Below are 27,304 nucleotides of genomic sequence, written 5' to 3' on the forward strand. Positions count from 1 at the left end.
ATTAAGATTATCTTATTTCTTCCCCAAAGCCACTTCAAGTGCTAGTTTTTTAAAGAGCACTCAGAGCTTGCTGAATTCAAAGGTTGAGTTTATTCCTCCATAAAAGTACTACGTTGAATTAGTTTAATGAGAACTTGCATTAAAACTATGTCTTGCTAGCTACATTTTTAAAATCTATAACCTACATTGAAAAACACACAACACAGTATATACAGTTATTTGGATAGAGTAATATTTTTTTTTAGCAATTTAAACCATTTAAACTTTAATGATCCTTCCTTAACCAGCTTATCTAATTTTACCAAACCCTTCTAAACTGTATTATTTTCTTCATTGTATTTATCTCCAGGCCTGGCTTTATAGGCCTGCAATCGGTGCAGTCACATAGGACCCTATCATTAAAATGTTTTCTCACTTGGCTTATGTTCAGCTGTTGCTATCTTGAAATTCTTTTTAATATTTGAACAAGGGCCTTCCATTTTTATTTTTCACTGAGTACCACAAATTATGTATCTGATCCTATCTGTCTCCATCTGATATTACCCTGTTTACTCTACAACATGTTTATATTTTGTCTTCCCTACTAGAATATAATCTATATGAGAATAAAGATTTTGCCTATCTTGTATCGCAAGTAAATAGTAAGTGCTGAAAAAAAATGTTTCTTGAATTTTGTACCTGGCTTCACTTACCCAGATAAAGTCATTTCTTGAGAATAAGCAGCCAAACCCAAGGAATCAATATGCATGTAGTGTTACTCATATTTAAAAGGAGTACCAAGGAGGACATAAACATTCTGTCTCAGGCTGACCTTCCATTTTCAAACTTATTAAGTAATGGTAAATGTCACAGTGTGTCTTGAGAGAAGAGTGCCAAATTTTCTCATTTAACATCAGTATTTGAATTACAATTTCTTGGTGACTAAATCCCACTTGGAAGTTTATGAACAAGTGGCTGTTATTCTGTTGACCTTTTCCCATCCTCTTTCAGATCCATCTTGTCGCTTTATTCCCTATTTTAACAGATAAGAACAGGAAAGAGAAAAGAAAAATTGAGAAATTAAGCAACATAAAATAAATCATATGTTATTACTCAAAATTAAATTGTGGCTCTGATACTCTACAACAACCACCAGCACCATTTTGCATTATTTATTGAATGTGTTTTTAGACCCTTAATCATTGAAAAAAAAAAAAAGCTTTATATATTAGTAGTTTTAGAAGTTAAGATAATCCTCTGGGACACCTGGGTGGCTCAGTCGGTTAAGCGTCCAACTCTTAGTTTTGGCTCGGGTCATGATCTCATGATTTAGTGAAATAGAGCCCCACATTGGTCTCTGCACTGGCAGCACAGGGCTTGCTTGGGATTTTTTCTCTGTCTTTCTCTCTCTGAACTTCCCCCACTCATGCTGTGTCTGTGTCTCTTAAAATAAATAAACTTTAAAAACATTTTATAAAAAAATAAAATTTAGATAATTCTCTATAATATAATTTTCATTGAAAGATATTCTTTTATGATGTGTCTAGGTGTGGATCTCTGAGTTTATCCTACTGTGAGTTCATGATATTCTCGGATGTGTAGATTAATGTTTTTATTACTTATTTAAATATTCTTTCTGCCCCTTTCTCTTGTTCCTCTTCAGTTTTCCATGAATATGATGGTGTGTTTCATGATGCCCACAATCTCTGAGGCTGTCATTTTCCTTCACCCCTTTTTCTTTCCATTTGTCTAAATGGATAATCTCAATTGACCTATTTTCTAGTTCACTGATCTTTGCCTGCCAAAATTTGTTGAGCTCCTCTAGTGAACTCTTTATTCTTGTCACTGTACTTCTCAACTTCAGAATTTCTATTTGATTGTGTTCTATAATTTACAAATATTTTTTGGTATTCTTTATTAAATGAGAAGTCATTTCCCTATTTTCATTTAGCTCTTAAGACATGGTTTCATTTTGTTCTTTGAACATATTTTAAATAGCTAATTTAAAGTCTTTGTCTAGGAGCACCTGTGTGGCTCAGATGGCTGAGTGTCCAACTTCGGCTTAGGTCATGATCTCATGGTTCATGGGTTTGAGCCCTGCGTTAGGCTCAGTGCTGACAACTCAGAACCTGGAGTCTGCTTCAATTCTGTGTCTCCCTCCTTCTCTTTCCCTCCCCCACTCACACTCTGTATCTCTCTCTCAAAAATAAACATTAAAAATAAATAAATAAATAAATAAATAAATAAAGTCTTTGTTAATAAGTCCAACATCCTGGCTTCACCAAGAACAGTTTCTATTGATTGCCTTATTCCTTGAGTATGGTTCATACTTTCTAGTTTATTTGTACATATCATAATATTTTTGTTGTTGAAAACTAGACATTTCAAATAATGTGACTGGTAACTGTAGAAATGAGATTCTCCACTTTCTCCATAGTTTGTTGTTCTTTCTTTAGCAACTTTTCTGAACTTATTCTGTGATGTCTATATATATATATATATATATTTTTTTTTTTCATATATAGCCACTTAAATCTCTGCTTGGTTACTTTATTAGTCAGCTGATGATTTGACAAATTTCTTGGAACCAGGAATTCTCCAAGTCTTTGCTAGGGAGCTCTGTGCATGTGTGGGAGCACATCCTTGTCACTCAGATGGGCAGCTTTTATTTCCTGTGTCTACAGAGCCTGAAGGTCAGCCAGAGATGAAAGTCTAAGGGCATTCTTAGGTCTTACCTGATCATGTTCAGGGCCCTAAGCATGTGGCTTTCTAGATTCCCAAGAATATGTCAGAGCTTTTTAAGTCCCCCAGGGACATCTTATTACCCAGCTTTTCCTTTTTGGTTAGCCTATTCTTTACCCCAACTGTTACCCACCACCTCAAGTAATCATGATGTTAAAAAACTGTCACTGGGTTATGTTTTGTTTGTCCATAAATATTTTCAGGGAAAGAGTTGTTCACACTGGGTAAGCTTTAAGTCTGGTCAAATAGAGTCTTGTTAGTGGGATCTTCCAGGAAGCCATCAGACAGTCAAATAATGATGGTTCTCTTGGAATGGGTCTTTGAAGGAGGTCCAACCCCATTTTTCCCTCACTAGCTAGCGGCAGCTGGTTTTCAGTATGATTGCGGATTGTTGGCTTTCAAGGGTACTTGGGGAGTTGGTAGAGTGAAGAGTGGGAATAGGGCAAGTTAAAATGCCAAAGTTTATTTTTCTTGAATAAACACTCCTCCAGATTGCTGTAAGTCTTTAATTTACAGAGTTCTGAAAAAGCTGTTCCCCATAGTTTTTGCCACTGTTCTCTTGGTTTTATGGTGAAAAGAATTTTCTGAGGTTCTGACTCTGCAATTTTTGCAGACCTCTCAAGAAATATCTTTTAAAAAATGAGTACTTCATATTTTTGGTCAACTCACTCAGTTGAGATTTCTGAATTACACCTTTGTTTTAAGTTGACTGAAACTGTGTTTTTACTTGGCTAATATTCAGAAAACTGAATAGAAAACTTCCCTCAAGTTGTAGTTTTAGTGGCTTAAGTAAATATAATTCATGTTTTCTCAAGTAAGGATTAAAAATAAGAATCCTTTAAGTACAAAATATTATTTCTTTGGATCCATTCAATATGTAAAATTGTAGTCCTCTTCAAACATGCTAACCAGAGTTTTGATATTCCATGAGATGACCTACATGATTTCCTACAGTCATTCTGGATATTGAGATAGCAGCTATAATGCCCAGGGAAGCTGTGATTCCATTGTTTCTCAACTGAGGCAGAGACTGAAACTGATTGCTAAGGAGTCCACCACATTCTATTCGTCAAAGAGCAGGCATATGGGAGATATGTCATTGAACTCCCAGGCAAAATTGAAATACACTCTATAACATAGTTTAGTAGTCGTCAACATATGAGCAATGCATAATCCTATGAGGTTAATATTCTAGGATGTCCTGCCATCCACACACATGCATAACTTCTCCCCCACCCCCACCACCATTAACAACATCTGGCACTAGAGTGCTACATTTGTTACACTTGATATAAAAATATTCACTGTTGTAGTATCACACAGAATAGTTCCATTGCCTTAAAAATCCTCTGTTCTCTGCCTATTACTCCCTCCCTCCTACCCAACCACTAGATATTACTAGCCATTTTACTCCCTCTAGAGTTTGCCTTATACAAATCGTCAGGTAGTTGGAGTTGTATAGTCTGGAGTTTTCTCACATTGGCTTCTTTCACTTAATATGTGTTTAAGATTTCTCTATGTTTTCTCATGGCTTGACAGCTCATGTCTTTTTAGTAGTGAAAAATATTCTATTCTCTGAATATTTTACAGTTCATTTATCCACTCACCTACTACAAGACATCTTGGTTGCTTCCAAGCTTGGAAATTATGAATAAAGCTGCTATAAATATCCATATGCAGGTTTTGTGTGGACATACGTTTTTAGTTCATATGGATAAATAACAAGGAGCATGATTGTTGAATTATATGGTAAGATTACATTTAGTTTCAAAAGAAACTGCCAAGCTATCTTCCAAAGTGGCTGTACCATTTTGCATTCCCACCAGCAATGAATGAGAGTTCCTGTTGCTTCACATCCTTGACAGCATTTGGTGTTATCATTGTTCTTGGTTTGGCCATTACAGTAAATGTGTAGTGGTATTTCATTGTTTTAGTTTTCAGTTCTCCAATGACATATTTTTCATATGCTTACCTACCATTTCTTTGGTGAAGTGTTTGTTCAAGTCTTTTGCCAATTTTAACTCAGGTTGTTTATTTTCTTATTTTTATTTTTAGCAGGTTTGGTTTTTTTTTTTTTTTTGGATAAGTCATTTTTCTTTTTTTTTTCCAATATATGAAATTTATTGTCAAATTGGTTTCCATACAACACCCAGTGCTCATCCCAAAAGGTGCCCTCCTCAATACCCATCCCCCACCCTCCCCTCCCTCCCACCCCCCATCAACCCTCAGTTTGTTCTCAGTTTTTAACAGTCTCTTATGCTTTGGCTCTCTCTGGATAAGTCATTTTTCAACTGTGTCTTTCGCAAATATTTTTTTTCCCAATTTATGATTTTTCTTTTCATTCTCTTAACAGTCTCTTTCCCAGGGCAGGAGAAGTTGATATAGATAGATATAGATATAGATATAGATATAGATATAGATATAGATGATATAGATATAGATGATATAGATATAGATATAGATATAGATATAGATATAGATATAGATAGAGAAGGGGGAGGAAGGACAGAATATATTCTTGCTGCTATTATTTGGAACAAACTCTTAATGATTAAGAATGAGAAAAATAAAAGCTTTATTTTACCTTCACTTATTTAACTTCTGATGCTCTCATTATAGGTAGATGCTCATTCCTGACCTATATCATTTTCCTTCTCTCTGAAGAACTTTGAATATTTCTTGCAAGGCAGATCTATTGGCAACAAATTCCAACAATTTTGTTGGTCTGGGAAAGACTTTATTTCTTCTTCACGTTTGAAGGATAATTTCATAGGGTGCACAATTCTAGGTTGGTGATTTTTTTCTCTCAACACTTGAAAGATTTCACTCCACTCTCTTCTTGCTTGCCTGGTTTTTGAGAAGTCAGCTATAATTGTTTGCTCCTCTATAGGCAGGTGTTTTTTCCTCGTGATTCTCTCAATAATTTTTTTCTTTATATTTGAGTGTTTTGAAGTTTGAATATGATATGCCTAGATTTAGTTTTTATTGGAAGTTATCCTGCTTCACGTATTCTGATCTTCCTGGATCTGTGGTCTGGTGTCTGACATTAATTTTGGGAAATTCTTAATCACTACCACTTCAAATATTGCTTTTGTTCCTTTCTCTCTTCTTCTTTTTCTAGTGTTTACTTTTTTTAAGTTTATTTATTTATTTTGAGGAAGAGAGAGTGCAAGAGCAAGAGTGGGGGAGGGGCAGATAGAGAGGAAGAGAAAGAGAACCCAGGCAGGCTCCTCAATGTCAGTGCAAGGCACTAAGCAAGAGCTCGAACTCACAGAACTGCAAGATCATGACCTGAGCTGAAATCAAGAGTTGGAGAGTTAACTGACTGAGCTACCCAGGCACGCCTCTACTATTTGCTTTATGCATATTTTATACCGTTTGTAGTTGTCCCACAATTCTTGTATATTCTGTTCTGTTTGCTTGTTTTTTTCCCTTTTTCTGTTTTGCTTTTGAATCTTGGGAATCCTCAAGCTCACAGATTCTTTGCTCAACTGTTTCCAGTCTATTAATGTGCCCAACAGAAGCATTCTTCATTTCTGTCACATCATTTTTGATCTCTAGCATTTCTTTTTGATTCTTCCTTAGAATTTCCATATCTCTGCTTATACATTATCCATCTAATTCTTGAATATTGTCTACTTTATTTATTAAAGACCTTAGCATATTAATTATAGTTATTTTTAAATTCCTGGTGTCATCATTCCAACATTTCTGCCATATATAACTACTTCTGATGCTTGTTCAGTCTCTTCAAACTGTGTTTTTTGCTTTTTTAGTATGCCTTGTAATTTTTTGTTGAAAGGCAGACATGATGCACTAGATGAGAGGAACTATGGTAAATGGGCCTTTAATAATATAATGGTGAGGCAGGGGGTGGGGAGGGAAAGTGTTCTGTAGCCCTATGATTAGGTCTCAGTCTTTTGGTAAGCATGTGGCCGTAGACTGTGACCTTGGCTTGTGCTCTCAGTTCACACTCCCCTTAGGTAGAACAGAATAGCCAACGTGGTCTAGAGTTGTGTATTTCCTTTCCCTCATGCAAAAGGGTAGAGCCAGCTGGACTTAAGTATTTTCTTTCCCCATGTAGGTTAGACTCTAAGAAAGCCCCAGCATATTAACCTCAGGTAAAATAGTTTCTCTAGAGGCCAGCCCTTTTAAAAAGAACAGGATACTCTGGAACATTTCAGAATGGTCTATTTTTCTTTCCCTTGATAGAAGCACTAGAATATATTCTTTGTTATTCACTGTGAGAACTTAGCAGAACTCCTAGAGGTGAAATTCACAAATGTCTTCCCCCCATAACTGGGTACTCTTGGAGTTTTTAACTGTCACATGTACCCACCGAGCCTCCAGCGATTCAACTACAGTTCAGGTTTTCCTATCCCAACACTAGTTCCTATGGATGCTTCTGCTCCTGGGTTTCTGCTTTGGTAAGTTGTAATTCTCTGTGTCTACCTCTCTGTCTTTCCAATTTGGGGGGCAGCAGTTAGCCCTATGGCCCCATTTCTCTGTCGGATCTAAGAATAGTTATTGATTTTTCAGTTTGCTTTGCTTTTGAGGATAAAGTGGCAACTTCTAATGTCTGACATGCCAAACTGGAAACTGAATGTCCCTCCCAGATAGTTTTAATAGAACAAATTTTCAGCTTCTAAATTTCCCCTGTGTTTTTACGTTGCATCCATAGACAGTGAAGTATTCCCTTTTCTATCCCATGTTCCCTTTCATAATCACTCTCTTTCCATTGTATAAAGGAAAAGTGTACCTCTCAAGTCATTCTATATTTTATTATGGCTCCTTAAGAATATAGAAGTCTCTGAATGCCTCATGAATAAATAATTAAAATTATTGGTGGCAAACATCTTTTAATCAAGGCACCATAGTGCTTCATGTCCTTTACAGTCTTATACATATTTATGTTTAGGGTGTAAGTATGTTATTAAAATCTGTGTATTATGGTCAATGTCAGGATATTATAAATTAATACAAATTGTAGACTGGGAAACCTGCGTAATTTTGATTCTATAACCTTGAATTATCAGTAAAGAATTAAGGGAGCAAGAACATGCAAAGCAATGAGAATATACATACAAAATATCAAAAGTAGTGCAATACCAATTTGCTCCCTACTCTGCATTTGTTCCACTCAGGTAGTAAGGAAGAGCTTGGTGAGTACGCTAATACATCCTTGTTTCAGCTGTGTCTGAAGCTGCAAGGTGTACTTAAAGTGCATGTTAATGTAGAACCATGCTATTTAAAAATTACTGGCAAAGATATATTCTTTGTGATTACTTCACATTTTGGAAAATGCTTGCATATATCATGTTAAACAACATACTTCCAAGTAAAAGGGTATAATGTTGTGAAATAGTCATTTGACAACTTTTGATAACATTTTTGGTTTACTTTCTTTTTTTGTGTTTTTAATTTTTTAATGTTTATTTTTGAGAGACAGCAAGACAGAGCATGAGCTGGGGAGAGGCAGAGAGATAGGGAGACACAGAATCCAAAGCAGTCTCCAGGTTCTGAGCTGTCAGCACAGAGCCCAGTGCGGGCTCATGGGCTCGAATCCATGAATGGCAAGATCATGAACTGAGCTGGAGTCCGACATTCAACTGACTGAGCCACTCAGACACCCCTTATTTACTTGCCAGAAATCTAGTGACTGGGTAATAAATCATTTTGCATGCTAGATTATTTGCAATTCTTTGCTGTCTAAAAAATTTCAGGAAGACCTAACTTATGTGTAGGTGGTAGATCACTAAAAATTATCACTAAAAATTATTTTTGATGCTAGATTTCAATGTGAATTTTAAAATATAACCTGAAAGGAGTTTTAAGAATTAAATGACGCTATTTTTGTAAAAAAAATCTTCAAATTTCCATTTATATATTGGTATGAACAAGTTTTCATATGTGTATATGGAAAATTAGAATAAATTTGATATTAAAATCTGACTCCATAAGCAATACATAGTTATTAATCCATATGTAAGTGCATTAATCATTAAGGAATGTATTCCCAATGATATTTCACTGTATATATTTGATATTAATTAAAATATGGCTTACATTATATGCTATTTTTAAATGTTTATTTATTTTTGAGAGAGAGAGAGAGAGACAGACAGAGAGTGAGCAGGGGAGGGGCAGAGAGAGAGGGAGACACAGAATCTGAAGCAGGCTCCAGGCTCTGAGCTGTTAGCACAGAGCCCAATGAGGGGCTCAAACTCACCGTGAGATCATGACCTGAGCCAAAGTTGGACACTTAACCAACTGAGCCACTCAGGAACCCCTCATACTATATCCTATTTTGACAAATTCTGCACTAATAATAAATGTAACATAGCTAAATCAAAAAAAAAATATCAGAAACTTTTAATTACCAAAATTTTTAAATAGTAACTAATTGGCATATAAAATTCTCCTGCAGAGTAGTATTGTTGGGTGATCAAAAACATTATTTAGAGATAACATTCTTTTTGGACATAGAATGGAAATATGAGTTCAAGAAGAGAAAGGACACTGACGTTTCTGTCTGATTAAGAAAAATCAGTTTGTGTATTTTTAAAGAAATGAAAGGTGATGTGAACTTGCTAAGTATATGGATGACTAGATTAATTTAGAAGAAAAATATAAAAGTTTTATATTCAATAAACTTCAATAGTTACAATGTGTCTCATATTATTGCATTTTCAACTATATAAATTTAAGGTGATAATCTTTAGAAGTCAGGTAATAAATGTACAAGAAGTTATGTAATTTTCAAAAATTCTTTTGAAAGTACAGAAGTAAAGTTTTTAGAAAATGTGTTATTTTCTAAATTATTAGAAATTATTTCTAAATAATTCTAAAAGAATTATTGCCTTGAATTCTCTCTACATTTACTGAAGCTACCTTAAATTTTTTCCTACCCCTATGTGTCTATTTTTTCTAATTTCATTCAGAGTCAGTCGTGGTTGGTCAATAATAATCATCAGCTTTCTTCATCCTTGTCGTCAGCTCATTGACTATGCAAGATGATCTGATTAGCATAATTTGTAATTTAGAATGACCTCTAGAGAGTTTTGAATAGCAAGGTGCCAGATGTCATGGACTTGCCTAAGGAAAGTTGAGGCAGATGCATCTCATTATTAAGCCTCCTTACGGTACTCAAGAGTACTAAAAAAAGTTGTTTTATATATTGGGCACATCTGTTGATGACAATTTTTAGAAGTAAAATGCATTTTATTGGTAAGTTTCTGTAATTTTATATTAGCACCAGTATTAGCAGTATTGTTGTTATTAAGAGCCAGTATTAGTTCTGAACTAAACTCTTTAATATCTTACCTCATTTAATACTCACAGAAACCTATGAATTAGCTAATATATTTTAACATCAGTCCAATTTACAATAAGGAATACATCTCAGAGACATTGGGTGTGGCCCATTTTATACCTCTAAGAAAGTGTAGAGCCAGGATTTGAATGCTGGAAGTTAAGCTCTACTACATTGCCTACTGGGGAAGTCACACATAATGTTAGACCTTGAGCAGCACCTCTTAGATCACTTCTGGTATTGACTTGGAGAAAAAGTTCTGTCTAGACAGCATTAAAATGTACATTTTCTTGCTGTAATAAAATGGTGCCTTGAAAGAGACCAAATAGAAACTACATCTGTCAGCACATTTATGATAGAAAATAAACACAACCTAAGCAATGTTTTCTTACACTTGCCATGATATAAGAAAATTTTGAGTACTGCGCAAAGGAAAAATGCTAACAAAACATGCTCTGGATGGAAACTACCTGGCTGAAAAACTTGATTTACAGCACATACAAAATAAGTGCTGAAGTGGGTCTTGTTATTTGACATCGGACACTAATGCTGAACAATATCTAGCAAATTCCATGAATTTCTTTATTGAAAGCTATAGACTCAGATTCCTAGATAAAGAGCTCACTTTAGTAATGTTGTTAGTCTTATAACAGGAAAACTGATTAGGAAGCCGCTGTGTTGGTTTGATATAGGATCATATCCATATATCTTCCTTTAAGAGCTAAGAGGCTAGACACTGTTGAGAATATGATAGCTCATAATTAAGGATAGCAAGCTTTCACATGAAATAATAGAATGGAGAGGTGAAAGGAATCTTGTAGAGTCTCAATTTCAAAGGCCTTTATCTACATATTGGAAAACTAAAGCTTGGCAAGTACAAATGTTATACATAAATTCACACATATCTTACATGTAAGTTACTTTCACGCTTTTATCTAAAAGGTAAATTACACTCTCTGTAAAATATTATTTCCACTAAAACATTTCTTTCCATTTTTTTAATGTTTATTTATTTTTGAGAGAGAGAGAGATAGAGAAAGAGCATGAGTGGGGGAGAGGCAGAGAGGGAAGGAGACACAGAATCTGAAGCAGGCTCCAGACTCTGAGCTGTCAGCACAGAACCTGATGCAGGGCTAGAACCCATGAATCTCAAGATCATGACCTGAGCCAAAATGGGACACCTAACTGACTGAGCCACCCAGATGCCCCTATACTAAAACATTTCTAATTGTGGGAGAGCAGAGTGTTGTTTGTTTTTGTTTTTGTTTTTGTTTTTTCCTTCCTCTGGGTGTAAATGGTCAATGAGCTCTTAATTTCAAATTGACTGTCTACCACTTTGTAATTTCTTCTGCATACTTGGGAGCACAGTAAGCCAGACCATACCTGCAAACCACATCTCCACTTACCTCTCTGGTTTTGAAATTTTGTGATTAGACCAAAGGGAAATATAAATACACACATCAGTCTTAACATCCTTTGACATCCCCTCTGAAGCAGGCAGCTCAATGGACTAGTAGAGATTGCAAACAAATCACTAAGGGGACAGGCAGGTAATGACTATAAGTAAAGCAGGCTGGGAAGGGAAGGTGAGGAGTATGAACAATTGGAGACCCCATGCCTCATCTAAAGGAGGCAGTAACTAAGCCCCAGCCAGTTTTTGCAATACAGAAATATAGCCCTAGGGGCACCTGGGTGGGTCAATCGGTTAAGTGTCCCACTTTGGCTCAAGTCATGATCTCAGTGCTTGTGAATTGGAGCCCAGTGTCAGGCTCTGTGCTGACAGCTAACAGTTGGATCCTGGAGCCCGCTTCAGATTCTGTCTCTGTCTCTCTGCCCCTCCCCCACTCATGCTCTGTTTCACACACACACACACACACACACACACACACACACATATATAAATAAGAAAATTAAAAATTAAAAATAAAAGAAAGCCCCAGTATTGCAGCTATTTGCATATTTCATAAAAAGCCAAAATCTAAATTTCACCATGGAATCTCCCAATATGTAAATATTGGAAACTAAGTTTTTAATTTTGTTTAACATCTGTAAGCCAAGCAAAATACATCTCTCAGATATAATAGATGTATTTGTTAGACAGGAGGTAGACCACAGGCCACCAATATGTAAGTTGAGAGATTTAGCCATGGCATTCCTAATCCAAGAATCCTTTTTCCATCAGTGAAATCGAAGGCTGGAACCCAATGTATATGGCTGATAGGAGCTTACTTGTAACCTGCCATGTTTGGTTACCCTAAAAATGTCTTAGATTTCTGATTAGTTCTCTAAATAATTTGTTGGGACTGAGTCAGTGTCTTGAATTCCAGATATCCTGGCAGACCTTTTCCAAGAGTCTTCTACTGAGAAGAATGACCAAATTTCCACATAGCCTAAGGCACTCATTGAAAACATGCTCCAAGTTAAACTCATCACTCTGAACAGAGTCACCTATTTTTCTCTCAATACTTCTGCTCACTAAAAATTCAGGCTACCTTTCAGCACCCTCCAGATTAAGCTGCTTTGAAATTGGCATTTACTTGGCTCAAGCTCCCATGTGTAAACCATATGCTAGGCAGCATATTTTGAATCACTGATTGCCTGTATTGGGAGCAGACCTGACCCAGATCCCCAATGGCCCTCCTTTGTACCCTCAACATCACAACAGCCCCTGGCTTATCTTCTAATTCCACTGAATGTAGAAATTTTAGAGATTGATTGAACAAATTTAAGTACTGTGTCAAGGTCTCTTAAGCACCATAAAAAAGGGAATTTGGATCTTTTGGTCACATTTTATACACTTGGTATTTTATTCATAACTTTGTTGAATCCTTGCAGTAGTCTTATGAGGTATGTTTAGTAGCCTCATTTTTCAGAAAAGGAAGTCAAGGCCCAGGGAGAATGCATAAAAAGCTTAGCAAACCCCAAAACCAGAAATCAAATCCTAAAGTTGAGAACTTAACCATATTTATTTTTCTGACTAGAGACATTATTTTCAACATAGAACTTTTAAAAAAATCCAGAAATCAAACAAAATAAGAAAATGTTACCTCTAAGTTTGCTAGCCAGAAATGATTGTTTTATTTAATTATTGCATAACCTTCAGTTTTAAAATATTTTTCATCTTATAATATTGGATATTACTGTATATTTTTGTTTTGCAATATCTTGGTAACACTTTCTCATCATTAGTCTTCTAAATATTATTTTTATATTCTCATGGAACTGCATTTTATACATTTAGCATAACTTATTTGTTCAGTCCCCTATTTTTAGTCATTTATGTAACAGGTTTTATATTCTTACAAACAATGCTGCAATGAATGTAATTGGCGTTGAATCTTTGAACTAATCATCCATGACGCAATGAGTGGGTCAAAGCAAAGGCACATTCTCCAGGAACTTTGGACCTATTTAATTTCTTACCAGCAGTGTATAAAAGTCCCTTTATTCAACTCTTCATATTGTTAATGATGTATAAACTTCCCAATATAATCAAGCAAGTCTTTCACTTTGATACGTCAATTTGTTCCTAGCAAGGTTAAGTATTTTCTCCGATATCATAACAGCATCAAGAAATTGCAAAGCTTTTAAGTGTGTGACTGTCTGGGTTTAAATCTAGGCTCTACCACTACTGTGTGATTTGGGAAAAGTTTTTTAACTTCTCTGTGACTTTAGTTTTCTCCTCTATGAGATAAATAAGAGAATTATAATAGCATCTAGCTCATTAGTTTGCTTTGAGGATTCTTCTTCTAGAATATATATTTCATATTGTGGTGTACTTTTCAATGGAGGATTTATTATTCTCATATTCATATTTTAAGAGCTGTTTAAAATTTTATGGATATTTACTAGTTATTTTATATATTTTGCAAATATTTCTCCCAGCTGTCATTGGCTTTCAATATTGTTTATGATTTTTTACTGCCGTGTATTGGTTCCTTTTATGATGACTGATCTCTATCAATCAGTTGCTTTATTGGTAATATATACCTTTCCTTGTAGGTTTTGATAGGCTTCACATTGCCCAAAACAGACGGATATTTATCCTTTATTGGTAGTTTAGCAAATTTATTTTGCACATTTAAATATTTACTTCATTCGGAATTTATTACTTGTGGATAGCATGATTTATTCATCCACTTATTCAGGCATAAGTATTGCATTCTTGAGCAATAAACTTGATGGGGCTTACAGTCTAATGGGGAACACAAACAAATGAACAAATAATTAAATACAGTGTGATAAGTGCTATAACAAAGTAATGCAAGGTGAGATAGAAAGCCATTGGAAGGGCATCAAACACCAGCTTTGAAAGCTAGAGTGTCTTTTCATAGAAATTAATGACGAGACCTAAGAGTGAAAAGAATAGGAGACTCTTAGCAACAAAAAGACTATGTAGAAAGACTCATGGCAAAGAAGAACATATTGCACTAAAAGTTCAATAGGACTAGACCTCAGAGGAAAAGGGGGGTGAGGTGTAGAGATGAGGTTGGCAAAAGTGACAGGCACCAGATTGTAGAGGACCTTGTAACCAAAAGGTTTTGGAACCTCTCCTAAAAGCAGCAGGATCGGCTCAGCATTAACATGATGTGATTTACATTTTTAAAAATATCATTCCAGCTTCAATGTAGAGAAAGTCTTGTAGAGAGGAAAGAGGAGATGCATGGATTAATTGGGCACTATTGCTGTTATCGAGGCAAAATGAAGGTCAGTGGTAACTTAATGACTGAGAGGATGTATTGCACAGCATGTTACCAAGCAAGAGCAATTTGAGTTTATAGAAGGTTAAGAAAATCAAAATAATGGGTGTGGAAATAACAAATTCAGCATATGTGTGTGTGTGTATGTGAGAGAGAGAGAGAGAGAGAGAGAGAGAGAGAGAGAGATAACAGATAGAGAGGCAGAGAGAGAAGTAATATGGTGGGAGATGAGATAAACATGGTTTAGTTTTCATGTGTATTTTAAGAGGGGCCATCATGCCAGAGTTTAAATACTAATAGGAGGAGGCATTGGGTAAAACTTGAACATACCAGATAGGGCATGGTTAATTGTGCAAAGATTGCGATGAAGCAAATGGTGGTAGGACCAGAGCACCAGTGAAAGGATGAACCTCAGCAAAAGGAAGGACACATCATCTTCTGTAACAAAGAGGAGGTCAATGTATGGATGGGTGAAGATGCAGGTGTACTTGTCAGTTTGAAGGCAGGAACTTTACATCTAATGGTATCTGATTCCTCTGAGAAATAAAACTTGAGGTCTTCTCCGTGTTTTGGGGTCATTAGCTACTAAAGAAGATAAAAAGGGAAAGACAGATAAATGTGAAAACAGAAAAGAGTTGTGAAGAAGAGTTAAGGTTCTGTTTCATTTTGAAGGCAATGAATTTATATTGTAATAATGGAATTATGTTTACTCTTCCCCAGATCAACCAATTGCCCTACTAGCATTTTCTTGTGTAATATATCCTTCAAACAGCATGCTGTAGAGCATCCAAAAATATTCAAGTCATTCTTCTCACTAAATAAAAAAAAAGTGTTAACAAATAGGTTTGGGGTCTTAGCGTAGGTGCTCAGTCATCATTTGTTGAATGACAATAAGTAAGGACCTGAATGAATTAGTGATGGATCATTTACAAACCAGGAAGAAGAAAGTTCCTAAGGTCTTATTTTCTCAAATATGTGCTGAAACATTATAAGAAAGCATAGGATCCATGTGAAGTGATATCTTTATGAACTGTCAGTTGTAACTGATTTCTGTTGTAGGCCATAGCAAGACCCACAGACCCTCTTTTCATGGGCTTGGTGGATAACTGTGTATCGTGTACCCAAGTGGCAAGTGTGAAGCACATGTGTGATGGTTCATCATTTTTGTATAACCTATAGGTTATATAGTGAGTTGCCTCAGGCAGCACAGCAAAAACTTGTACCTGAAATCTTAGTGTTGGATTCAAATGACATTGGAAAAGGTAGTTTCTGCAATTGTAAAAATATGACATAATTTTAGGGAATGTGGTAAGGTACATAAAGTCACTGTTGTGATCTGTTAAGGCCTCTATAACAAAATGCCATAGACTTGGTAATCTACAAACAACAGAAATTTATTTCTTGTAGTTCTGGGGCCTGGGAGTCCATCAGGGTACCAGGCTGGTCAGGTGTGGGTCAAGTTGGCTGCAGACTGCCAACTTCTCCCTGTATTCTCACTTGGCGAAAGGGGTAAGGGAGCTTTCTTGGACGCTTTGTATAAGAGCACTAATTGTATGTCACCCTTTGAAAGGTCTCTTCCTAATACCATCACATTGGGCATTAGGAATTAAACATATGGATTTAGGGGGAACACAAACATTCAGACCCTTAGTAGTCACCACAGCAATAAACTTACTATCAATTTGAGAAGCATTCTTAATAGAGCAAAAATACAGGCTCATGTGTTGCCTAATAAATAGCTTTGGAAGTTTCAGTGGTGTGAAACTACTTTTGAAGAAAATCAACTAGAAATATATAATATAGAATAACTGCAGATACTTTGGCAATCTAGAGAAATTGAAATTTTTATATAGGATTCTACACTATCCTTTGTGTTGCTATAAAATGTTGTATAACTTTCACACACATTTTGCCGTCTCAATCACCAACATTGCCAAGGTTTTTCTGAGTGCTTTTAGTGAGATCATCTCTACTTCCTTAGTCTCACTAGTTCAATATTTCAATTAAGAACAATAGTAATTACCAACCCAGAACATTCATAAAAGTTATATTTGACAAATATTTGACTACCAAGTCTTAAAACTGCTGAAATTAAAGACATATAAAAAATGGAAATGATAGGTAATTTTGTGATTATATACTTGAACCCCAAAGCCATGCATTTTGAGGTTCAACTCTTAGCTCCTCTCTGTACTAGCTGTTTGACTTTAGCTACCTATCTGTTATAAGCCTCAGGGTCATCATTAGAAAAAGAGGATGATAGTAGTAAGTCCTCATAATTTTGCTGCAAAAATTAAATAAAATAGCACATGTAAGACAGTATTTTATATAAATACTAGCAAAAAATATCTTTAGGAATTACCTCTTTAGAATTTCTGGGTTTACTCTTAAGAATATATCATTTACCTTGTCAAAAAATTAATAAAAAAAAATAGTTGACTTATTTGATTGATCTTAAACCTAATTCACTAAAAGATTTCCTATGTCCAAACAAAGGTAGAGGTAACCATGCATATATGTTTCTTTCTTATTAAATGTTATTTATTTTGATAGAGAGAGAGAGAGAAAGAGAGAGAGAGAAAGAGAGAGAGAGAGGGTTGGGAAGACGCAGAGAGAGAGGCAGAGAATCCCAAGCAGCCTCCATGCTGTCAGCAAGGGTCCGATGAAGGGCTCAATCTCATGAACTGTGAGATCATGACCTGAGCTGAAACCAAAAGTTGGATGTTTAACCAATTGAGCCAGCCAGGCACCTCCATGTATATCTGCTTTGAAAAATCTCTATTTAACAAATAAACAGACCATATAAATACCAAGTCTCTTAGTGCTAAATTCTTTAAATTATAATGGACCATATGCTTGGGGGTTCAGAAAGGACCCTTGGGTGAAAGGCAGAAATGAGCTTATTTTCTTTGGGCAATGTCTATTTTATAAACTAATTTCAAAAATTATACTTGACGTTACTGACTCAAATTCACAACTAAGAATTTATTATATTGCACAAAGAGGCATGGGGGTAGTTAAAGGAAATTTTTTTCATGACAAGTCAAAGAGAATTTATATATATGATGATATTTCTCTGTGAACACAAATTTAAATATGCAACACATAAACATGTTTGTACAGTATCAAAGTTCTATTGGCAGAAGTTTCTTTTGTCAGTATTACAAATGACAAAACTTTGACAAATAAAGCAGACCATGCCAAGAAAATGCCAATTGAATGTTTGCATTCCTCTCTCATAAACTTTTAAAGGTTAGAGAAATGCACTCAACCATCTTCTTACTTGAAAACACAAGTGATTAATTTGCACTTACCTTTTACAGTGAAATATAATGTCTTTTTTTCCTAAACCTTTCTCATTTACCTATCATATATTGTTCTGTCAGGAAAACAGGAAAAAGTAAAAGTAGATTCATATAAGTACCCACACTCAAGAGCCACACACAAGAAATTATTAAAGGAGTAAAAAAAACACATTGAAAGGAATAGATGGCATAAAGAAAAATCATGACTCATGGCATTAATATAATTGAGCCATAAGACCTCAAGGATGTAGTTGAAACCATCCTTAATTTTGTCGGTTAAAAATTGAGAGTATTGGACCACATAATTTCTACAGTTCCTTTAAGCTTATTTCTGCTTAAATCAGCTAGGGTCTATTTCTCCTGGTTGCAACTGAGAATTCTGAATGATTCAACCTCCCATCTACTTGCTTTCTCCTCTTGTTCAAGACTCTGATTTTATTAACTTTCTTGTATATGTGTTCTCTGTTATGGGCTGTTTCAGAATCACTGAGTAAGAGGTGGGATGTGACTAAAATATAGTACACCATAATGACTCTAGCAAACCTTCCTTATTTTGCTGAAGACATTTTATCTCCTAGAAGCTTCTCTTGCTTCAAATACTTCTATTTGTTCAAGTGAATTTCCACATGGCATTATATTTTCTGTTCCCTAGTCATCGTAATCGAAAAGTACTCCCCCCACACAATCACTGCACATCATTACTTCCCACAGTTATTTGTTTCAGACTTACTGAGAATAAGTTAGATTTTCACTTACAGAGCTCATACCCAAATGGTACTAAAATGGCTAAATGTATTCTGCTCTATATCATTTTGTTCAGTTTCACGATTCCAAATTACATCCTCTCATAGAACTTGGGTGAATACATCTTTGGAGCCAATCTTGTATATGCAACTTATTTCACATCATCTCCCATACTCTGCTTTAGGAACATATTCATACACACACACTACTTATGGGGCCAGGTCTTGTAAAGCATAAGGCACCCAGGCTTATGTGGTCTGAAAACCCATATGCTAAGATTTCAAAGCCAGTAGTAGGAAGGCATTTTTTGGTTTTGTTTTTATTACATAATGAAAGGACATAATGAAAGTTCAATATTAAGTGGATTCCTCTGGCCTTTATTTTAACAAATTTGTTGAGAGACTTCTATATACCATACATGCTTACAGGCACTAACAATACACCATTGCATAAGATGTACAATAAGATATTTTCACAGAGTTTATTTATTTTTATATATATTCATCAATACAAATGTAATTGTTGAATGGAAAAGTGCTAAAGAGAGATACAGGATGGTATTAGAGCAAATGTGTGTGTGGTGTAGGGAAGGCTCTCCTGATGAAGTGACATTTAAACTAAGAATTCATAGATGAATGAAACTACATTTAAAAAAGAAGGATGTAGGAAGGTGTCCCAGACAAATGAAGGAGCGTAGGCAACAGTTCTGATATAGGAAAGAGAACAGAATTTTTGAAGACTAAATGAAGTCCAAGGCAGATGGGGTGCCTCTAGAGAGTAAGTAGAGGTGTGGTATAAGCAGAAAATAGTCAAGGGCTATATTATACAATGCAAAGCATTGTAAAGCCATGTTAAGGATATCGATCTTCATTTCAGAACAATAAAGAGCTAATGAAAGATTTCACGCAAAGAATGACCTGACATATTTCTTTAGAAAAGAGAAAAATGCTCTGTGGAAAGAGATAGAGTGTGAGGAAACAGTGCACATAGGGAAACCAGTTTGGAGGCCATATCAATAATCCCAGCAAGGAATAATGTTGGCATAGACTACAGAGGCTGTAAAGAGTAGGAGAGAATTGGAACCATGTAGGAGATATTTAAGAGATAAAGAAGACTTGATACAGAAGGAAAGTGGGTGATTGACAGCAAGCATGAGATTCAGGATTTCAACTTGAGCAATTACATGGTGGTGATATTATTTACTATAAGAAACTTCAGAGGAGGCTCAGATTAAGACTGGGAGATAGTTCACATTAGCATGTGATAATGTTGAGGCGTAATTCAATTAAGCAGCAGTACTGAGTACCAACCGTATGCATGATAAGAGGAGAGAACCGAACTAGAGAAATAAACGTGACAGGAAATGTAGCAACCAAAATCAGAGTTGTGGGCATGGAGAACATTACCAGGTGGAGTACGTGGAGTCTGAAGAGAAGAGTCAAGGACAGTTATTTGAAAGATAGAGCATTTAAAGCCCATAGACTAGGATGAGTCTGCAAAGGAAGCTGATAAGCAGTAGAGAGGCAAGTAGGTGGAAAACTATGGCGCTATCAAATTCATAGGAAGAAAGTATTGCCCACAAAATGGAGTACCAAGTAATACTCAAAGTCACTGATATTCCAACTGAAAAAAAGTTATATAGGGTAGATTGAGGTGGCAGAGTTTGTGGAGAGGGCAAATGGTTAGCCGTCACTGCAATTCAAGACACTAGCAAGGAGGCTAGAATCAGGCATGTGTGACTTGCAATTAGGCCTAAGGATCCATGAGTAGAATTAAGACGTGGTTAGACAAAAAAAGTTTGAAAAGTTGGCGAATACAGCCAAGTAAAAGATATTATTTATATGGGGTAATGGAGGAAAAAGTTTAGAGAAGCATCTGAGGCTTCTATCTAGAATCCTGGAAAATTTAGGGAAAAAAAGAGATGAAGATATCTGGGAGAAGGTTACATTTGAGAGACTCTGCTGAGCTCCAGTCTCCTGTCAATACCCATGTTCTTCTCTGCAGTCATGGAGGTTTTCTATTTTCCGTTAAGCTAATCCATTTTGTAAGCTGGTGTCGGAAAAACTGGAATTATAACAAATTTGATGACATGAGTGAAACATGGAAAGGTCTTAGGACAAAAACTTGGTCTCCAGTTTGGCATTAGGCGTTGGTTAACTGACCCACTACATACATAATAATGGCTTAGAATATAAATATGATGTCCCCACATATATTTTCATTTGAATTAAAACTATTACTGTTTTGATGATCTGAATTATCTAGAGAGCTATAGTCAAGTCTTATTCCATAAATATTTTTAAGCTGCAAAATGATTTTCTAGATAAAGGAATCGATGATGAATATAGAGGACTTCTGATGCTCTTACAAAATGTTTCCTGTAAAGGATGCTTTAGTTGAATGTGTTTCATCCCTTCATGCTTGCTAATAAGACATCTCTTTGGCTGAGAACGGCTTCTGGCTCATCCAAGTAAATCGCACCTGCTGTGCTGTTGCAGACATGGATCGAGCCTTGTCATCCTGTTCTCTTCAGCAAATTTGACGTGCAAGTGGTGAGCTCAGCATGCAGAGTGGTGAAGCTAGCAGAGGGAGACTTAAAGAAAGGGTTTATAACTATGCTCAGGCAGCACAAACAGTTTTACTTCCTGAGGATTCACATGACATGCCAAATTAAGTGTTTTCAATCCCCTTGCTTATTAACATTTTAGTGACTTCCTAACACCCCAAATATCTTACGACGTGGTAGATGTCAAAAGAACTATGCATTTATATTGGTTACATTTTAAAAACACAGTATGTGTAGCACAGATTGTTTGGCCTAAAAGATGCAACAAATCACTGTGCTAGGCTAGCAGGCCATCAAATTGGGCAAACATCAGTATCTGTTACTAGCATGTTTGAAAGATTGGCATTACAACATCACCTTTAGTACTGTTCCCTCTCACACAGGGTTTGTTTCACATAAATTTAGCACTGACCTCAAAGCCGTGTTGGCAAACCCATGAGATCCTACTTTTCTGCAGAATTGCCTCAGAGGAAATGAATCACTTTGGAGGTATGAAAAACATTTGCACTTCTTATCCAAGGAAGGAAACAAAGCTAGAATCCTTAGGAAATAGTCAAGAGGAGAGTTATATTTTTCATAATGTTTTTAAAGCCAGATTCTGTTACTTTTGGACAGCAATTTCTTTCCTTTTGGACACCAACAGATGCGTGGAACCAATATGAAACTACTTTAGAGAAGCCTTTGTTACAGAAATTGTTATATAACTAATCCTGATTTCAGGCTATATGGGCCCAGTCGAGAATCTGCCAAGCAAACTGGGACCAGTCTTGGGTTGCAAGGCCAGAGCTAGAATGAATTTTCTTTCTGGATATAGCCAGGATTGGAATAACTGGAGACATGAGTCTGAGCCTGATTCTTTATGAGTGCCAAATATTGATCTACAAGTCCAACATAAGAGTAAAAACAGTTAGCTAAAGTTTAGGAATCGGTTAAAATTGGAACAGTTAATTAAACTTTCAATAGTTAAAACGGGTACAGTTGAAAATAAGCCAATTAGAATATACCTAGCTTAAGTACCTGAGGTTTATCTTTAGTCCTTCAACTCATTGAAAATCTTTATTGAACTCCTATTATATGCCAGTGGCTATTCTCAGCACTTGGGATACTTCCGCAAAAAAGAAAACCAGATAACAATATCTGGTTTCGTAGAACCTAACTTTTAGATCGAGGGCCAGGAGAAGATAATGCCCTGTAGACATATAAATAAGTCATATAATTATAAGAAAGGGGTAAGTGCTATGGAAAAAAATAAAGTGGGAACAGGGATTACCCTGTCAACATGAGGAGGGGTACAGGACAGTGTGCAATGTTAAGAGGATCAGAGCAAACTTCATTGAGAAAGTGACATTTAAACAAAGATTTGAATAAGGTAAATGGATTAGCATGTGAATATCTAAGGACATAATGTCCCAGGCAGAAGGGGCAGCCAGTGTGTGCCCTGTGGCTGAAGTATGCCTTAACCACAGGAGGCTTGATGTGCTTTTGTGTTGAATTGGCTTCAAGGTTAAAGAATATGTGAGCAGTATCAAAGCTTACTGACTCCTTTAATTTCTGAGTGGCCACCTAAAGTGCTTATCTTCTGTCATCTTCAGTGTTGCATCCATTAGCCCCCTAGAGTTTCTGCTCTATCCTTCTGTGTCTATCCCTTTGTACGGCCCAGATGCTATTATTGTAGACCACTGGGGATCTGCTTTTATCTAATTGAAGACCCGCTAAAAACTTACTAAACACTGATTCGGAAAGTAGAGTAGATCCAGATGGCCCTATTCAGTTTAGTATGTGTGGTGGACAGAATAATGCCCCCCAAACATGACCACAGCCTAATCCCTAGACCCTCTGAATATGTTCCCTTACATGGGAAAAGGGATTTTGCAGATGTGATTAAATTAAGGATCTTGAGATGGGGAAGGTTATCCTGGATTATCCAGGTGGCTCAATATAATCACAAGGGGCCTGATAGAAAGGTAGTAGAGAGTCAGAATGAGAAAGAGAATTGAAATGCACATCTCTAGTTTAAGATGGAGGAAGGGGCCAAAAAGCAAAGAATGCAGGCGGCCTCCAGAAGCTGAAAGAGGAAAGGAAATGGATTCTCCCTTACAGCCTCCAGAAGGAACTTTGATTTTAAAATTTCTGACATCCAAAACAGTAAGAGACTAAATTTGTGTTGTTTTCAGCCACCAGGTTTGTGACAACTTGTTACAATAGTTACAGGAAACTAATACGGTATGTCAGCAGTCTGGATCCAGTTGCCTGGGGAGTTCCAATTCTAGCATCTGTGTTGATCCCCCAAATCAGGAAGGATTATGAGCTCTGCAAATTTGGGTGAACTTAGAAACCAAAGCTTTCTCAGTGCCCTTTCTCATGCCCTACCTGAAGAGCTGTGTTTCAGCTCATAGAGACTTGCCCAAATTTATCAGAAAGCCTCAGTAACTCATGCCAAGTGCTCCATGGAGCCAGGGAAGACCAAGCCCAGCCCAGACACTCAATGTAACTTAAAAAATTGATTACATATTGATCGGCCTTGGCTTATAAGGACATTGAAGAATTGTTCACATCATTGTTCTTTCCTCTATGTGCTGCATTGTTTTCCTATTGCCTTGACAAGGCCGATGTTTTTAATATGCAGTGGCAGGTTTGAAAAGACTTCTATTTCTAAGACTTATAGTTCTGAAATGTAGGTAATATTTTGAGAACTTTGGTATTATAGTTTATACATTCAATATAGGATGCATCATTATCTATTGAAAAAAATCACAGTGAATACAACAGAATAGATTCTAGGCTTAGCCCTTTGAAGATTACATAGCCTTGAACAACATACTTTGCCTTGCCATACCACTCTAGCCTCTTAAAAATGTAATAATCCACAAGGTTATCAAGAGAATAAATGTTCTGAGATACATGGAAAAAGTGTTCAGAGGTAGGATTTCATAAATATTTAAAATATAAAGTGTTGAAACTGAAAAGCGCCTTAGAGATTGAATGGTCCAAGACTCATTCTACAAGAAAGAAAACTTTTGGACAGAGAAATACAGGGATTTACACAATGTCACATAGCTGGTGAGGGATGGACACAGTGTCACACAGCCACTGGGGTTCAGCTCTCTTAGTACCATCCCATATGCATTCATCTTAACATCCCCATTTTTTCAAAAGAATCCAAAGTTCTAAAAGAATAATCATATTCATAAAGCTTTTATTACAACTTTATTTTCAAATATCCTGTCAACTTTGTCACCAATAAATTGCTACTACACTGAGATTAAAAGTGGGGATAGTACCCTCTGGGTTAGTGGTTCCTTGCAATGATGCACCTGGATGAAAAGGTAGAAACAGGAAGGCTTTGAATAAGCAATTTTTTTACATTATGAAATCTATGGTTTCCCTCATTTTTATCCACCCCCCCCCAAATCTGTTGAAATCCCAACTCTCAATATCATGGTATTAGAATGTGGGGCTTTTAGGGAGTAATTGGGTTATAAATGGAGTCTTTATGACAATAGTGCCCTTATAAAAGAGAACCCGGAGCTCTTTCTCCCTCTTTCCACCATGTTAGAATACAATGAGAAATCAGTCAACTGCAACCAAGAAGAAGACCCTCATCAGATACTGAATCTGTCTGCACCTTGATCCTGGACTTCCAGGCTCTAGATCTGTGATAAGTAAACATTTGTTGTTTAAACCACCCAATCTATGGTATTCTGTTAGATCAGCCTGAACTAAGATAGGTGTCTATATGAATGGAATCTACCTTTAGAACATTACTGCTAATTGAGAACACTTAATTTATTCCTGAAGATATTTATCCAAGTACAAATAGATTGCTTAGGTACTTCGCCTTATACTGAGGTACACATAACTTTAAGTAAAGGCAACACCAAATATTTTTCTACAGCTTTTCCAAGTTTAAACATTTTAATTAAATAATTAAAACATAATTATGATCATGCAAAACTGATAATATGTGATTGCTTTTGACCTACAATAAAAACCTTATTTTATATTCTTCAAAGTAATCACAGCATCCTCCATTTTAATATCCCTTTACTTTTAATATCCTTTTATAGACAAGGCTTTTAACTTTAAGAATTCAATTTAGCTTTTTAAATGCACACGCTTACCTCTTTACATATCACCTTTAACACTTCCTTGATTCTAGAAGAGATATATAATGTAAAACGATTTAAACCTATGCTTTACTTCAAACCAATAGCATTAATAAAAGTCACAAAGATATTAGATGGAAAGCTTACTACTGAAACATATCGTGACTCCTATTCCATGACTCTACACAACACACCCAGCCATGTAGCTGTAGTCTATTTCACTAACTAGGTCTCCAGTAATGAACATCGTCTTGGTAATCCATAAAATGAGAAAGAAATATAGGGAAACAGTGTGTGTATAATTAAATCTGTTACTAAATACTTCAGTAAATGATTACCCTTTTGCTTTAGTTTTCAATTATAGTTCCTAAATAAAGAAGGAAACAAAGAAGAAAACAAGTTTAGCAAAATGTATTGAACCCTCCTTCCCCCCAAGAAGGTAGAAATATGAGAATCACTGTGCAGAGTGGGTCAAATCGAGGCATTTTTCAGTTAGTGTGGAAAGACTTTGTTACCCGGCACGGAGAGAAGTGGATGTATATTTGGCATAGTTAAGCCTGGGGTAGAATTTTTCAAGGAATAGAGTAAAAGTCACACTGATTGGAGGAATATGCACTCTCCATGTAGTTTTGACTAGATATTTTCAGGAACAAATGATTTTTTGAAATGACAATCTACATTTACCTTTAAATATATTCAGGATCTACCAATCACACTGTGGATTAAAACATATTTATGAGAGCCCAAGTTAATGAAGTAAATTACAACCAAAAATTTGTAAATGAGATGGACAAATGGACACAAAGTATACCATGTGTGAATAAAAAGTATCATTTTGTTAAATTTTGTTATAGTTTTTTGTAAAGGAAGGGAACAGTTTTGTAATTTTTATTATAGACTATGGTCCTTTCTCTAAACTCAGGACTCCTAAGGGTTTGAGGATTCATCAATTTTCCTTATTACATTAACTCATGAAATTTATTGGAAGATAACGATATTATAAGATAATTGAGAACTTGTCCAAGAACTGTGTATCAGACCAAGCACCTATAGCCAATTGTCAAGACTGCCTGATGAAAACTGGTATTGTTGAGATAAACTTGCTCTTTCTAGAAAATGGTCACTAGTCATGTACCCTTCAGGAGTCTGTGTAAGTAATCACTGCACTGAAGGGGCTATATAAGTAGCTAGGATAAAGGTTTAAGGAATTTTACAGCTGATGTCCTACTTAGTTTTTCTGTACACACTCAGCCTCATCTCTCTAATCTTGTATACTCCATGCATAGAATCGTTATGACAATACAAGTTGGGCCTAGGGGTCATAAGACCTCCAGCTTGCCGTTTTTATGCATACTATGTTTGGTCCTGTCCAGTATCATTTTTTTAAATTTATTTTTTAATTTTTTTAACGTTTATTCATTTTTAAGAGACAGAGCATGAGTGGGGAAGGGGCAGAGAGAGGGAGACACAGAACCTGAAGCAGGCTCCAGGCTCTGAGCTGTCATCAAAGAGCCTCACGCAGGGCTCGAACTCACAAACTGCGAGATCATGACCTGAGCCGAAGTCAGATGCTCAACAGACTGAGCCACCCAGGCGCCCCCCCCCCTTTTTTTTAATGTTTTCATTTATTTTTGAGACAGAGAGAGACAGAAGATGAGCAGGGGAGGAGCAGAGAGAGAGGGAGACACAGAATCTGAAGCACACTCCAGGCTCTGAGTAGTTATGACAGCACTGAGCCTGAGGCAGGGCTCGAACTCATGGACTGTGAGATCATAACCTGAGCTGAAGTCGGACCCTTAACCAACTGAGCTACCCAAGTGCCCCTTGTCCAGTATCTTTTTTTTTTAAAG

Source organism: Panthera pardus, unplaced genomic scaffold (genome assembly GCF_024362965.1).
Source record: "Panthera pardus isolate Hobbes unplaced genomic scaffold, ASM2436296v1 HiC_scaffold_16, whole genome shotgun sequence".
In the NCBI taxonomy this organism is placed as follows: Eukaryota; Metazoa; Chordata; class Mammalia; order Carnivora; family Felidae; genus Panthera; species Panthera pardus.